Source organism: Uloborus diversus, chromosome 1 (genome assembly GCF_026930045.1).
Source record: "Uloborus diversus isolate 005 chromosome 1, Udiv.v.3.1, whole genome shotgun sequence".
Classification (NCBI taxonomy): domain Eukaryota; kingdom Metazoa; phylum Arthropoda; class Arachnida; order Araneae; family Uloboridae; genus Uloborus; species Uloborus diversus.
Window position 1 is genome coordinate 6,442,024 of NC_072731.1, and position 15,018 is coordinate 6,457,041.

The following is a 15,018-nucleotide window of genomic DNA, read 5'->3' on the forward strand; positions in this document are numbered from 1 at the left end:
GAAGAGGATTTTAGGGGGGGGGGGCACAGGGAGCATGTGTCCTTCCCAAAGGGACAAAAAAAAATTTAACTATGTCATTAACCACTTCTTTTATATTCTTTTTTTCATATCAGAAGTAAAATGTTTTAAACTGTTTCTTGGAAAAAAAACACACACACACAAAGCATCTATACATATAATAAAATAAGATGTTTGTGTGTGTGTGGCGCGCTTCCCGGGAAAACGGTAAGGCCTAGAAAGATGAAATTTGGTATACAGGTGTTTTTGCCGAAGATGTGCACCTCGGGCTTCAATTTTTGATATTTTAATTAGAAAAAAAGTTATGTAATGTTTTATGTGTTTTTTTGCACTTTTTACCTCACAGACCCCGAACCAATCGCACCACACAAATATTTTTTGTACTATAGTGTAGGAAATTTAATTTTAAATATGATGAATGAAAAAAATTTGAAGACGGAGCAATTTTTGTATTTTTTACGAATTTTTGAAAAAACCTTTAGTTTGCAGCTTTTCATGGGTTTTATTTTTTCTAATATCATCTTGCGAGAAGTATCAAAGCCTCATTTCTAAAATTTAAGTTGGTAATAGTAAAAACATTTGGCCCTCTTCAGAAGAAAAAATAAGCAATAGTTTTTTTTTTTACAATTTTTTTAATGCTGAACACATCATGTCTTTCCATGCATCGGTCGAAAAAAGGTTCTTCATTCCTTTATGCCTCTGACGTCACTACTTGGATTTTGACTCGTTATTTACGACGGAATCTTAATCGCAAACAATGTTAATCTTTTTTTTTTACTATATAGCTTACTTCTACATTTTATGACCTGATGACCACGTGTTTTTCCGGCAGCGCTTGCTTTTTTCTTTCCTTTTTTTGTTTTTTTGTTTTATTTAGGGATTGCATTTTTTCTTTTTCCATCCCCCCCCCCCCCAAGCTGGACGTTTTGCTGTATCTATATTACGTTACATTTCATAGTTGTGCGCATTTAATTCAATAAAAGCAGCAAGATTTTTTTTTTCTTTGTCAAACGATACTTTTTGCACACTACGGGGAATTTTGAAGATAACTTTTTTTTTGCTCTACTTAAATAAAAAAGCGGTTTTTTGAGAGATCTTTGTTTTTATTAGGAAATAGGCAGGGATGTTAAAATAAATAGAGATGGATAAGAAAATTTAGAGATGAATCGTAAAGGTAGATAGCCGCCGAAGGTGGCAATCTTGGCGTAAAAATGGCACAAAAAAAAGATAGAGATGGCTTGATTAATAATGCTGCCAAATTTATTTAAACAGCCGCCGAAGGCGGCTAACTTGAATTAAAAAGGTAAATGACAAGGTAAATGAGTCATAGGTGGCTGATTGCACAGAAAGGCGAATGGCGTAAGAAGGCGAACCAGCTGGTCGCCGCAGGCGGCTAGTATTTAAATAAAATTACATTGGTTTGCTGTAGGAGTAATGTTGCAGTCCGCAGTCAGTGTGAAAATATACATAAAACTCACGAGTTTCAAATTCATGGGCACATAATAAAGCGATTTGTTCATTAATTCTTGTTTCATAGAAAAAGTTATAATTATGGCAATATTTCTTAGTAATACTGTGCATTCTTAAACCTTTCGATGAAATTGCATACAGTTTAATAGGCTTAAAATGTTAAAAAAGACACATTCGAAATAAATTAGAATAAAATATTTCTGTTCTTTAAAATAGATTAATTGGCTTTAAAAGCTTATTAAAACATTTGAAAGGAACCTCATGAAAGCTTTTTTAAATTAAAAAATTTGGGGGAGGGCACTTTTTATTCTTCGGTGTCCCTCCCAAAAGCTATTTCTGTTTCCGCTCCTAGATGAAGGCTCAACTTTAGGTATTTTCATTCCTTCAGGGGATCAGGAAGGGGCAATTGATCTCTTTAGCATTGACAGATTAATGTAGGGATGCATTTTTTAAAGTGGGCATGATGTTTGCTTTTTTTTAATATAACATGCATTGAATATCTACCACTTGACCATTCCCACTGGAAAATGCAAAATGTAGGGCCTGATTTCATGTGAAGATACATATCATGTAATGCAAGAAACGGAGACACTAGTGGAAAAAAACTTCATTCATACCTGACACATGGGACTGTTTGCTCGGAACTTCATTGCACTCAGAGTTTTGGAAAACACTATGACGACCATTCGACAAAACACTCTGCTCAGTAGATACCGGGGACTGCCCCTTCTGTAAATCACACGTTCTGTTGCTTATTTCATCGCTAGTCGAAGCGTTAGTGGCCACGGTACCATTCCGGATCACCATGCTTCCCTCCGCTACTTTGCCATCTGCCAAATGTTTAGAAGGTTCATGCTTTTCATTAAGACAAGGAATACAGTGCAGATAGGGAAAGCGATGGGTAGAGGCAGGTGAAGAGGAGATATTATTATTCGGAGGAGAGAGTGGAGGTGGAGGAGGCTTTGAGGAGGAGGAGTTGCCATCAGAAGAGGAAGCAATTAGGAAGGACTCACTGTTGTTAGTGCTGGCAAGCGCATTTTGATCGTTATTGCTGCAGTTGGAGGTGTGAGTGAGAGAGCTGTTTCTGGAATTCCAAGGACCGGACCTAGAATCGGATATAAAACCTGGCCCGTGGTTACTGTTAGTTTGTTCGGGATGGAGTTGCCATGATGATGAGGAATGGCTGATATCAGCTAAAGACACTGTAAAAAAACATTTCAAGTGAAAAAGAATTATTAATGGTCTTGGAATGGGCAAAGTATAAAAGCAGTGTGGCATTTTTTTAAAGCAAATTTCAATTAAAAAATTTAATCACATTATTGTTTGTTACAGAAAACTTAAAAGTAAACCCTCATTAATCTAGACTGTATTAAACCAGACTTCCATTTACCCATACAGCCATTTAGATATACATCTATATAAATAAAACAAATATATATGTGCCTATATGTGTTTCCTATACAAATCCAGTTTTTGTCGGATTTCGACCAAATTTGGCAGGGAGGTACATGGGCAGCCTAGAAGTATCATGGAGGGGTTTTCCAACACCAAAAATGTTCCGAACTGTTCAAATTTTAATTTTAGGATGGCATTTAATGCCTCTTTCTACTTGAAATAATTATCTCATTTTCTTAATTCAAGTACTATTTGAAAGTCCGCAAAAAATATGTCTGAAGTTGACTTACTTCCTTCGAACTTCAAATAAATCAAGGCTGTAAAAATCACCGGAAAAAAGGTTATAAGCATTTTTAAGCTGAATGGAACATCCATATCAAATCGGGAAATTTATCGTTTGCCAACAAGCTCAGTTTAAATTAATGTGGATAAAATCATTTTTGATCTGTTGCCAATTTTTTTTCTTGACAGTGAACAAATTAAATTCTTGATTTTGCTTTGAGGTAAATTTTTCCCATTTGATAATTTTTTGGGTTTCTTTTTTTTTTTCTTTTTTGACTGCCAGCAAAAGACAATTAAGGATTGTGGTTGCATTAATGTAGGTGTCATGGTGCGTCGTGCTAAGTTTAGAAGATTTATAGAGAATTCATTAAAAGATAAAGAATTTACTTTCAAGACCGAGGAAGTAGAAGCATCACCGCCGCAATAACTTGAGTCCAACGACTGCCTTGAATGCCCAACGATACTAAAAATATGACTTACCCCCATGTTGAGTGTCATTGTAGGCACAGAAAAGAAACACTTTTGCTATTCTAACATTTACTGTAAGAGGTCGTTATGTTTCACTTGATAGACATCGATTTGCAGAATGGATGATCACCCGGGAGAGAAAAAAAGATTTACATAAGGACACGATATTACAAAGGTTGAAAAGTTCTTGATTGTATTAAAAATGGAGCTGGAACACAAAATTAGCTCTGAATGTATCTTGGAGACAAATACGCGATGGACTGTTCAGAAGCGGGGTACTAGCTTGGGTGACGATCTTATGAAAATGGTTCTCCCCCAAATAGTTCAGATTAATGAGGTTCTACTGTATTTGCATAGGTACACAAAACTACATGAAATCCATAAAATAACGATTTTTTAAAGATCCTAATTTTAAATGCAAACTTTAAGAATTTCGAAAACAAATGCAAGGTTGTAAAACAGAAAGCTGATACAAATTCACATATTTTTCAGAGTTCTCAATCACAAATGCATAACTTCTAGCTATAATGAACAAGTTTAAGTTTTCAGGACAAACATTCACTGAAAAATGATCACTGAAAAATCCCTTTTTTAGGGAATTTGATGATTTGATGAAAATTTGAGAGGACATTAGGGAGTTCGGGAGAAGGCCTCAAAATTAGAGTCTGCCGAACGAATCAGGAGAGTTGGCAGCTGCATAACAAGTTTTATCAACTATTTAACATGTAGCTTTGAAACTAGATAATCAGTGATGAAAAACTAATAACTACACCATTAGTATATTTTAAACCTTTAACAAATTCTACAAAAAAAAAATTTCTAATTCAATACAATATCCTTCAGCATTGTAATGAAGTAAATAGTTGTTAATGTCAGATATTGATTATAAAATTTGTCATAAAATTTTTTTAAGTTGAATGAACTAATTCTAAATTTAGAAAATGACATACCAGGGTCATTAACTCTTCGTGCTTGAATAACCGGGTTTTCGTATTGAGTACGTCGATTTACATGGCTAAAATAGAAAAAATAGACACAAAATGTAATCCTTCAATATCCTGTCACAAAATTTGTTTCAGTCGAAGTACACATAATTTAGGCCAGTTTTTATATTTAAATATACATACTCAATATAATATGTTCCATAATGAGGATCATCAATTCTTTCCCAGCCAAAAGGAAGTTCTAAACAAAAAAGAAGAAAATGATTGATAAAGTTTATTATATTATTAACAAAATGCAGGTTCAATTCAATATTTTCTTTTGGTTTTATTCCCCATATTGAAGTTACAATATTAAGATACTAACACACAAAACTTCAACATTGTAATGTTTGAACTCCTGTTATTTAACAAAACTCTGAGACTAAAAATTTCCCTATTTAACACCGTTTTTGTGGCCAAGAAGAGGCAAATGATAGGGATATTGGACTCAAGTTCGATGCCCAAGGCCATAAAGTCGTCTTGCCTATAGGCTTCAAAGTCCTTTCTCTCACGCATTGAGCAGTAAACGCTGGCACATGGAACTTGGAAAAAATGTCCTATCCCTTTAGAATTAGGTAAATTCATTCACATAATTAGGGTGGGTTATTAATATTGATGATCTGAGTTGTAAAATCTAGTGAAATGCTTTGTTAAAAAGCCCTCATTTCATTCTGAACTTCAAAAACAAAAAATTATTTTCAATGCAATTTTAACTTTTAAATTTTGTCAAAATGGAAGAACTTGCAGGTATGTATGTAGGAAGCATAGCATACAGGAAGCTTCATTCTTTACCAATATGTTGTCTCTGTTTTGTATTAAAACATCAAAGTTATTGCTTTCATTAAAAGAAAATGCATTCAATCTTATACAGTGAACCCTCTCTGAGTGGCCACCTGTCTGTTCCGCAAAATTTCAGCCGTTGAGAGGGGGTGGCCGCTTTAAAGTTGCAGTTGCAATATAATTCTATAATACACAATATAAGCAAGTCTAATACATAGAATGAAGTTTGAGACCGTTCTAAAAAGAAAATATATTATTTAATTATTGTTTACATTTTTCGAAGAAAGGATACAATTTGTGACTTAGGAGTTTAATCTTCTCCAACAATTGTTTTAAAAATCAAATTTAAAATGCTGCTTGTTGCAATTCTATATTTTTTTCAATTCAAAATGATAATTAAATTGCTCTAACCAATTTATTTGTCATTGCATCTGAATTTCTGATAACTTTATTTATTATCCATAAAATCACTTCAGTTGAAAGTTTAGTCTGCTCATGATTACAAAACGCAAATTGATTGTTCAGAGGCCGAATTAGCGCCTGATAGGAATAAAAATGTATTTGCTCAAAAGATGTTAATTACACACAGCAAACTGATTAGTTAATTTAAACCAATCCCAAACTAATATTAGATTTGATTGAAAATGCTTATTTTCCCTGATTCGTTGACCAGAAAATGTTTCTCTCAGTCGGCAGTGTAATTATCAAAGCTGTCCATTGCTGTCTCGTGTTTGAAAGAATTCGAAATCGTACTCTATTAGTTCTCTCGACGATTTTTCGCTTTCATATTGCTCAGAATTTCGATACGTAGTTCGAAATTCATAAAATAATCTCCGACAGTGCTGTTTACAACCCAGATTAGACATACACTGACCAACTAATAAAATAAACATGAGTGATATTTTACTCCAAAATTATCGGAATTCGTTAAAGGTCAATAAAAATTCTCCTCTTTGAACTGAAAAGCTGCAGATTAGAAACAGAAAGTGAATTGATTTTCCAGAAAAATTGAATGAAAGCATCCACTCGGTGGTCATTCAGAAGGGTTTGGCGGCCGTTGCTAGGGGTGTTTTTAACATTAAGTCTATGGGCTAAAAAATCCATGCTGCAAAAAAGTGGCTGTTAAAAGTTGTGGCCGCTTAAGAGAGGTGGCCGCTCGGAGAGGTTTCACTGTATTACTATGACTTAGAGTCATTAAATTACACATGCTATAATCTTTCAGTACATTTCTATAACAAGTTTTCAATTTTGTTTTGGGCAAACATTTGGGGACTTTTTTTTTTTTTTTGAAAAAATTTATGAGTCAAAGTTTGAATGAGTATCAAAATTATGCATCAATTTTTATAAGAACTTTTTGACTTAAGCATTAAACAAGAGTATGCCTAATCCCTGCTAATGAGCTTTTAACATAAATATGGAACTCATGTAGAACTATTATTAACTCTTACCGTCATCTTGGCAATCTTCAACCGTTTTTTTTCTGAATTCTAGATAACCGTGGATCTAGCCATTGCGAAGTACCACTGTTATGACTGCAAAGTTAAAAAAAAGATGAAAACAGTTTATACAATGAAGACTGAATTTAATATTTTATCAGCGATATCACTTTTTACAAGATTTATTTAAAAAGAATAAAATTTTTAAAAATAGGTAGGAGGGTACAGTAGTGGACAAAATTGTGGAACCTTTTGAAAAAAGTTGATTCTAGTGGTTTGATGTCTCATAAATCCATTTTTTTCTGTATTAATTCTGTAAATTAAGTATCATTGGAAAAGTAATTTAATCAAGATTATAAAGCAATAACGCTTGTTCAATTATCTGTAATATATCAGAAATTTTTGCAAAGTAACCGGAAAAAGAAGCTTACATTTATAGAAAATAGCTTTCCTTCGTTTGAATGTAGCCAATGAGCATGAATGTTTACAGGGCGAATAAGATGTCATTTTGTTCTAGCAATGTTTTGGCAATGGGCCAACAGGTCACAGGACATTTATCAGTGAATTTTGTAATTTGGTATTTTGTTTTGTGTCCTTTGATTTACAATTAAGCTTTTGAAACTTAGTTTTAAAAATATCATTATAAAATAGAAGATATTCTACAAAGAGTTGACTGGTCAACTAGGAAGTGATGAAAAATAGTAACATTAGTTGAACAAAGTTACAGTTACGAAGTAATTAGAAAAAATATTGATGAAAACTTAACCAAAGATGGCATTTCTAAATATTTGAAGATGTACAAGGAGGCTCAGTCTTGAGAGAACCAAACTGGTAAAGGCAAAAAAAGGTGCACAACAGCTATTGATGATAGAAGAATTAAAGGACTGGGCCTACATGACAGTAAAAAATAATCTGGGTGTATGCAAGGTGAAATGTCACAATGCAATGTGACAGTAATGCAAGGACTGTTTGGTGCAAACAGCATGGATTTGGTCTAAACGGATGAGTTACACTAAGAAAGCAATTTCTTGCTCTGAAAAAAAGGTGGAAAAGCTTAAACTGGGCTAAAGCTTGTGTCAACTGGACAACGGAAATATGTGACAGTGTAACTTGGAGTAATGGGACCAAAATCTCCATGTTTTCTAGTGATGACATAAAATACATATGGAAAAGAAATGGAGAAGTCCATCCTAAAGCATTACACCTATCTTGAATCATCCAGTAAGTATTATGACTTTTGGTTATATGAAATCAAGAGATGTGGACAGAATTCGGGTAATAAACAATAATTGGGGTAATTAGCAATTGGGGTAGTTAGCAATACACGAAGATACATAAAATAAATATTTGGGCCCAAGCAGCTGCCTCCTCCATGTGATTTTTTTCAAGATTATGAAGCATTTACTCGTATATTTCAAAAGGATTCAGCACCATTTTATGTTGCTGGTGTGTGCACAAGGGGGGGGGGGGGGGAGAAGGGACATCTGTTGGCTGGGCCCGAATCTGAAAGGGGTCCAATATTTTTAAAATGAGGGGTGAAATATAGGGGTAAACAATATGGAGGAGGGCCATAATATTGATATAAAGTTATAATAGCCGCAGAACTAAAGAACTTGGTTCACTCCATGGAAAGCCGCTGTAAAGCTGTAATTAAGGCTAAAGGTAACTAAGAATTAACTGGTATGGTGCAAGTTTTTGAATATCTCCTTTTTTCTATGTACGACACCTTTTTTCTTAAATAAATACAAAAGTGACGACCAGCAACAGGCTCTGGGCCCAGCTAGGCTGGTCCTAGTCAATTTTCAATCCCCAGTGAAGATCAATGGCCCTCTTAAAACTATCTACTCCCTTGCTCATTACCACCTCTTCCGGTAAACTGTTCCAAGGTTCCACTACCCTGCTAAAATAATAATTTTTCCTAACATCCATGTTAGCCTGAGATTTAAATAGCTTAAAACAATGACCCCTTGTCCTGTTTTCAGTGCTAAACTTCAGCCCCGTAACATCTTTCATTTTAATAAATTTAAACAACTGAATCATGTCCCCTCGGTCTCTTCTTTGCTCAAGACTGTACATTTTTAGCCTTCTAAGCCTGGAATCATAGTCTAAGTGAGAAAGTCCATTTATTAGCCTTGTAGTCGCCTTTGAACCCTTTCCAATACATTAATGTCTTTCTTAAGATAAGGAGACCAAAACTGAACAGCCTACTCCAAATGAGATCTTATCAAACTTCTATATTAGGGCAGAACTTCTTTAGATTTGTTTGAAATAGATCTATCGACAAGGTTCATACTCTTCCAGACAAAATGAATTTCAGGAGTTTTCAGGAGTCAAAAGCAAAATTTTCAGGAGTAATAACACGAGCGGTTTTTACAAGAAAACTAGTTTCAGTCTAGTTTAATCTACTTTGCTGTCAAATTTTTAATTGATTAGTAATTTTTTTTTTCTATTGCACTATTCAATCAACAAAAAAAAGGATTAAATATTGGATTCAAAATATTTGAAAATAACAGGAATACATAAAATATAAGATACATCGGCATATTATCAGTACTAAATATACTACAAAATAGCAATAGCACTACTAATTAGCAATATAGAAAATATGCTTAATAGCTGTTGCTGTTAACTTAAAAACTAGCACATGCTCTTGGTTCATTCTCTAGTGGTAGTTACCATCAGTAACCGTAATGGGCATGTTTGAACAGAGTAACAGGTCAGTCGGTTCGAACCATGTCTTTGCGAAAAGCACTGGGTGATCTGTATAATACGAGAATTTTGATGGGTTGCCAGCGATTCAATATGGCTGCCTAAACGGAGATGACATGGTATTAAAATTAGTGATTGTTGTTGAAAATTATTTTCAGGAGAGGAGATAAATCAGGAGGTTAAAAGAAATATTTAGGAGTTTTAAGGGCCCTTAGGAGAAAAAATTAAATTTCAGGAGTTTTTCAGGATTTTTAGGAGGCGTACGAACCCTGTATAGATAAACTTAAACATCCTATTGGCTTTGTTACTAGCTATGCTGCACTGTTGACTAAACTTTAGATCCTGACTTATTAAGACGCCCAGATTAAAAAATACTGTTTGATTAAAAATGATTGCCTTACAATCTTAATTAAATTACCTTTCCAGTGATGTATAATTTTAGAGTATTGATACAAAAAAAAGTGTGTTATTAGACTTCAAACCACTAAAACCAACTTTTTCATAAGGTTTCCACAATTTTGTCCACTACTGTATATTTAACAGGGTTGACAAATTGAGCCCATCATAAAAACCTGCTGGGTTTCTATAAACCGCTGGTTTTAACATGAATGAGAGGAGTTTTTTTTTTTTTTTTTTTCTTTTTTCAATAAGACTTATATTCTGCAGTTTAAGTTTCTTTGATTTATCAAAGCAGCAAATGGTAAATTTGAATCAATTAACATAAACTAAACAAAAAAGGGAAAAAGGAGTATAAAAATAGTATAGTAGGAAAAAGGGTATAAAGTAAACATGTTGAAATATGGCAAATTATGAGAAATATAACTTTTCGAAAATTACTACATATACTCGCATGTTAGTTGACATCATGTACAAGTCGACCCCCCCCCCCTACTTGTAAGGGGAAAATCAGGAAAAAATCAAAAATTACACATGTATAAATTGAACCCTTACCTTTAGGCAAAAATCGGGAAGGTCTTGCCATAATTTTTTTTTAATGATTCTCTTAAAAAAGAAGGAAAATTGAAAAATGGACATGCTTATGATTGAAAAAGTATGATTTTTTATACCTTTGCACAAAAGAGATTTAGTTTCTGCGATTGTGATTTGTGTAAAGGATTAGTTTTTACCCTTGTAATTTTTGAAAATTGTTATTTTTTTTTTTTTTTTGAACTAGTGGCACCCGCACGGCTTTGCCCGTAATAGAAAAATTAAAAGGTCTTTTGGTTCGCCTGTATATTTACAAATATAGTATGGTGAATTTTCTCGCCAACTGGCTTGTACCCACGTTACAGTTCCACGTTATGATAATTTCGTATCTCGCCAATTGGCTTGTGCCCATGTTATGGTTCCACGTTATGATAATTTCGTAATTTATGATAGTTTTTTTCTTAAAATTGGAATAGAAAAAGAACCACATCGAATTTTCGAAAAATCGCTTCGAGGTGCACACCCCCATGCTACAAACTAACTTTGTGCCAAATTTCATGAAAATCGGCCGAACGGTCTAGGCGCTATGCGCGTCACAGACATCCTACAGACATCCTCTGGACAGAGAGACTTTCAGCTTTATTATTAGTAAAGAAGATAAAGAAGATAAAGATAAAGATTCTTTCCCATTTTATCAAATTTCTGTGAAAAATGGGCTTAAAATTGGAATAGAAAAAGAACAAAATCGAATTTTCGAAAAATCGCTTTGAGGTGCACACCCCCATGCTACATACTAACTTTGTGCCAAATTTCATGAAAATCGGCCGAATGGTCTAAGCTCTATGCGCGTCACAGACATCCAGACATCTAGACATCCTGACAGAGAGACTTTGAGCTTTATTATTAGTTAAGAAGATAAAGATAAAGATAAAGAAGATAAAGACTAGCTGCGCTGCCCGGCTTTGCACCATCTACCTCTAAAATAAAAGTTATGTCAAGTGACGTGTGTTCAACAATTAGGCTTTAATAATGAAAAAAAAATGCTGTGAAACTTCTCTGCAAAATAATGATTCTTAAATTTTGTCAACAGCAAATCTGAAAAACCCAAACAAATTAAATGCAACCCTCTATTAATACAAATAAAATCCTTTATTATCATCTGCTGGCAGTCCAAAAAAAAAAAAGATAAATGGCCAAAAAAAAAAATATCAAAAGGGAAAGTTTTACTTTAAAGGAAAAAGCAAGAATTTTATTTGTCCACGGTTGAGAAAAAAAATAGCAACAGATCAAAAATGATTCTTATTCACACTAATTTAAATTGAGCACAGCAGCAAATGGTAAATTTCCGATTTGAAATTGAAGCTTTTAAATTGCTTTTAACTTTTTCCCCTGTGATTTTAAAACCTTGGTTTTCTTTTTCTAATTCAAAGGAAGTAATTCAATTTCAGAGGTTTTTTTGCCGTCTTTCTAATGGGACCTAAATCAAGAAAATCTGATAATTATTTCGGGTGGAAAGAGCCCTTTAATGACATTTTCGGATCCTAGAAATAAAATTCAAACTGTTCGGTACTTTTCTGGCATTTGAAAAAAAAAAAACCCTACGTTCCTTCTCGGGTGCCCAAGTAGGTCCCTGCCAAATTTTGCCTTGATCCAACGTAAACTGTGGGTTTGTACAGAGAACATACACATATTCTTTGTTTTATTTATATAAATTAATGTCAGTAACGTTTTGAGCTTCAGTCAGACCAACCATCAGAAAAAATTGAATCCAGCATTTCCTGTACTTTTCAAGTAGTCTGCCTTTTGCTGTAATTATTTGGTCTTTATTTCAGTCAGACCATGTAAAATTACATCAGAATGAGTGAGTATTTACTTATTTGGGCCTGTTGCTGTACAAAAATCGGGTAAATGTTCACGTTTTGAGGTAGGTTTCCCTCCAAGAAATGTCCGAGGAAAATTTCTGGAAATTTTGACCCATGCATAAGTCAAACCCCTCCCCCCCCTTTAATCTTATTTTTTGTACTGAATTTCTCATATTACATGCGAGTATGTAAGATACTTAAAATTGAATTGCCTTAATTTATAAAATAATGCAAACAATCTGTGTTTACTTCGGGGAAAAAAAGGGGGATTTTCCTGTATGTTGAATGAAGTCCAAACAATGATTACTAACAGTCAAACAAGGCTATCAACAGGGGGTGTGATCTAATAAGATAAACAACATTTTTTTAATAAATGGAGAGTTCATGTATTAAAATGCAAATCTATGCACATGCACACAGTTACCTCCAAGCAACAAATAAAAAATATTTTAAGCATGAGAATATTGATTCAACATAACCCTCTCAAAAGAAAAAAAAATAGTTTGAGCCTGAAATATTAATGATAACCCTTATTAAGTATTTTATATACATCTACCTTGCAGATTATTTACATTTGCAGCTGATCAATATTTGATGCATTGAATGCAGAGGAACAAATATGACTCAAATGAATTGCAATTACTGTACTTCAAACAGCAAATAAAACTTGATTATTGGTCTTAAACTAAAAAATAAAATCTGTATGAAATCAATATAGACTTAAAGAGCCAATTTAATTTAAATTTCCACTATAAGAGCACTAATTACAAACTTGGGAGAAGGTTAAAACTGCTTTTGGTTGATTTATTTTGCGAGATACTTCTAAAACTAATGAATGAATGATTGTGTGACAAATGTGTTTAATGCAATATAGCTTGAACCTGAGTAGTAGCAATCTGAAATTAAATAGTTCTCTTTTTTTTTTAGTACTTGGAGAACAGTATCTAAAATGAAGCATATTTGTAGATATGCTCTTTGATATTAAAGTGAAAAACTGCACAAACTACTAAGTTAAAAATAAAAAAACTAATAGTTTTAATGAAAAATTGACACAATTCGAATTTCCTACCAATGTTAAAATGCAGGTAGATTCAGACATTTTGTTTCTACCAAAAATTCATTCTATGGAACATTCAAAGGCATATTTCAACACTTGTAAAACAAAAATTTAGTACATAAGTAATTTTAGTTAACATTTTGATTTTAAAAACAATATGTTGAAACAAACTTTAATCTTTTTTAATAAATAACTTCCAGTCATCAAACAGATTATATATACATATATATATATATATATATATATATATATATATATATATATATATATATATGCTTATGCCCATTGTTGGACTTACTCAATGAAATATGGTTCTCCATTATTTGTAAATGCTTGCTCCCAATTGTCTGGCAATGGTCCTAAATCGCACAGGCCAGATCCATATTGTATGCTCTCAGTTGTAGCTACCGAATTACAGTTTTGGTAACCAAGATAAGAAAAGCCAGAAACTGGAGTAGAGGACCTGAGGAAATATAAATAGAAGTTTACTTTACGAAAACTGTATTCAATACACAACTGTTAAAATTTAAGCAAGGCAACATTCGCGACATGAGAAAATTTGAACTTCTGCTCTTCATATATATCCCTTGAATTTGAAATTAGGCTTAGTTCAAAAATTCAAATCATAAGGATTTTGCATTGATCTCCTAAAAAGCATATTTCAACTTAGAGTAGGCTAACCTGTGAATAAGTGCACTCATTTCCTTAGATGCACTAATAAGCAACAGTTATTTATTTCTATTCAATTCGAAAAAGAAAAGAGGAAAGGAAAAGAATACGTAAAAGCTAAAAATTTGAAAAGGCAGAAAAGGAAAAAGTAAACCATAAAACAATGAAAATAAAAGAGAAAAATTACTGACATTAAACAAAAGATGCCTAAAATTCAAAGCATGAAAAAGCCACATTAAAACTTTTGTTCAAAAAAGTTTTTTTTTCTATGGTGGATAACAAATTTCTATTATTGGTCACAAGTTGGATGCATTAAATTCCTTGCTGTACCATTTTTATTAAAACCCCCCAAAAATAAGAAGCATAACTATAAAAAAAGTTCACCCACTTTTTTTTTAAACAGTTACATATAACCATAAAAATGTCTTTTCCAGGTTGTTGATGAATCATGCATCCAAGGGCGCACATATAAGAGGGCAAGGGGGGGGGGGCTCGAGCCCCCCCCCCCCCCCCCATTTGAAATTAGAACTTCCTTGCTTTTAGTACTTTTTTCTTCACAAAAAGGTAAAAACATTACTTCTCCAGCCATTAAGGAATAATTTATTAAAAATGTCAAATTTTAATGACTCTAATCTGTCCTGAAATTAGTTTCCACGAGGAAAATATCCAGCTAAACCACGGGGAAAATATTTGAGCCCCCCCCCCCCCCTGCAACTCTGCATATGGGCACCCATGAATGCATCAACCCCCTGAAAGAATTTTACCTCAGTCATCGACGCACCTTCAAATCCTACTATATTCTTTTAAAAGTTTTTTCTTCCCCTTAGTTAAGGTAGATCTGAATAAAATTTTACAGCCAGCTTTCATTTAAGAAAGCAATTTAGAATGCATCTTAAATAATTTTTAGCAGAAGGGATTTTCAAAAAAAAAGTTCTAATTATCTTGAAAGAATTAAAAAGTAA

At 33.3% G+C, this 15,018-nt stretch overlaps 1 pseudogene; it reads right to left on the bottom strand.

Moving 5' to 3' along the window:
* Window positions 1-15,018, bottom strand: part of LOC129234283 (membrane-associated guanylate kinase, WW and PDZ domain-containing protein 1-like) — a 92,403-nt pseudogene that overhangs the window by 38,365 nt on the left and 39,020 nt on the right.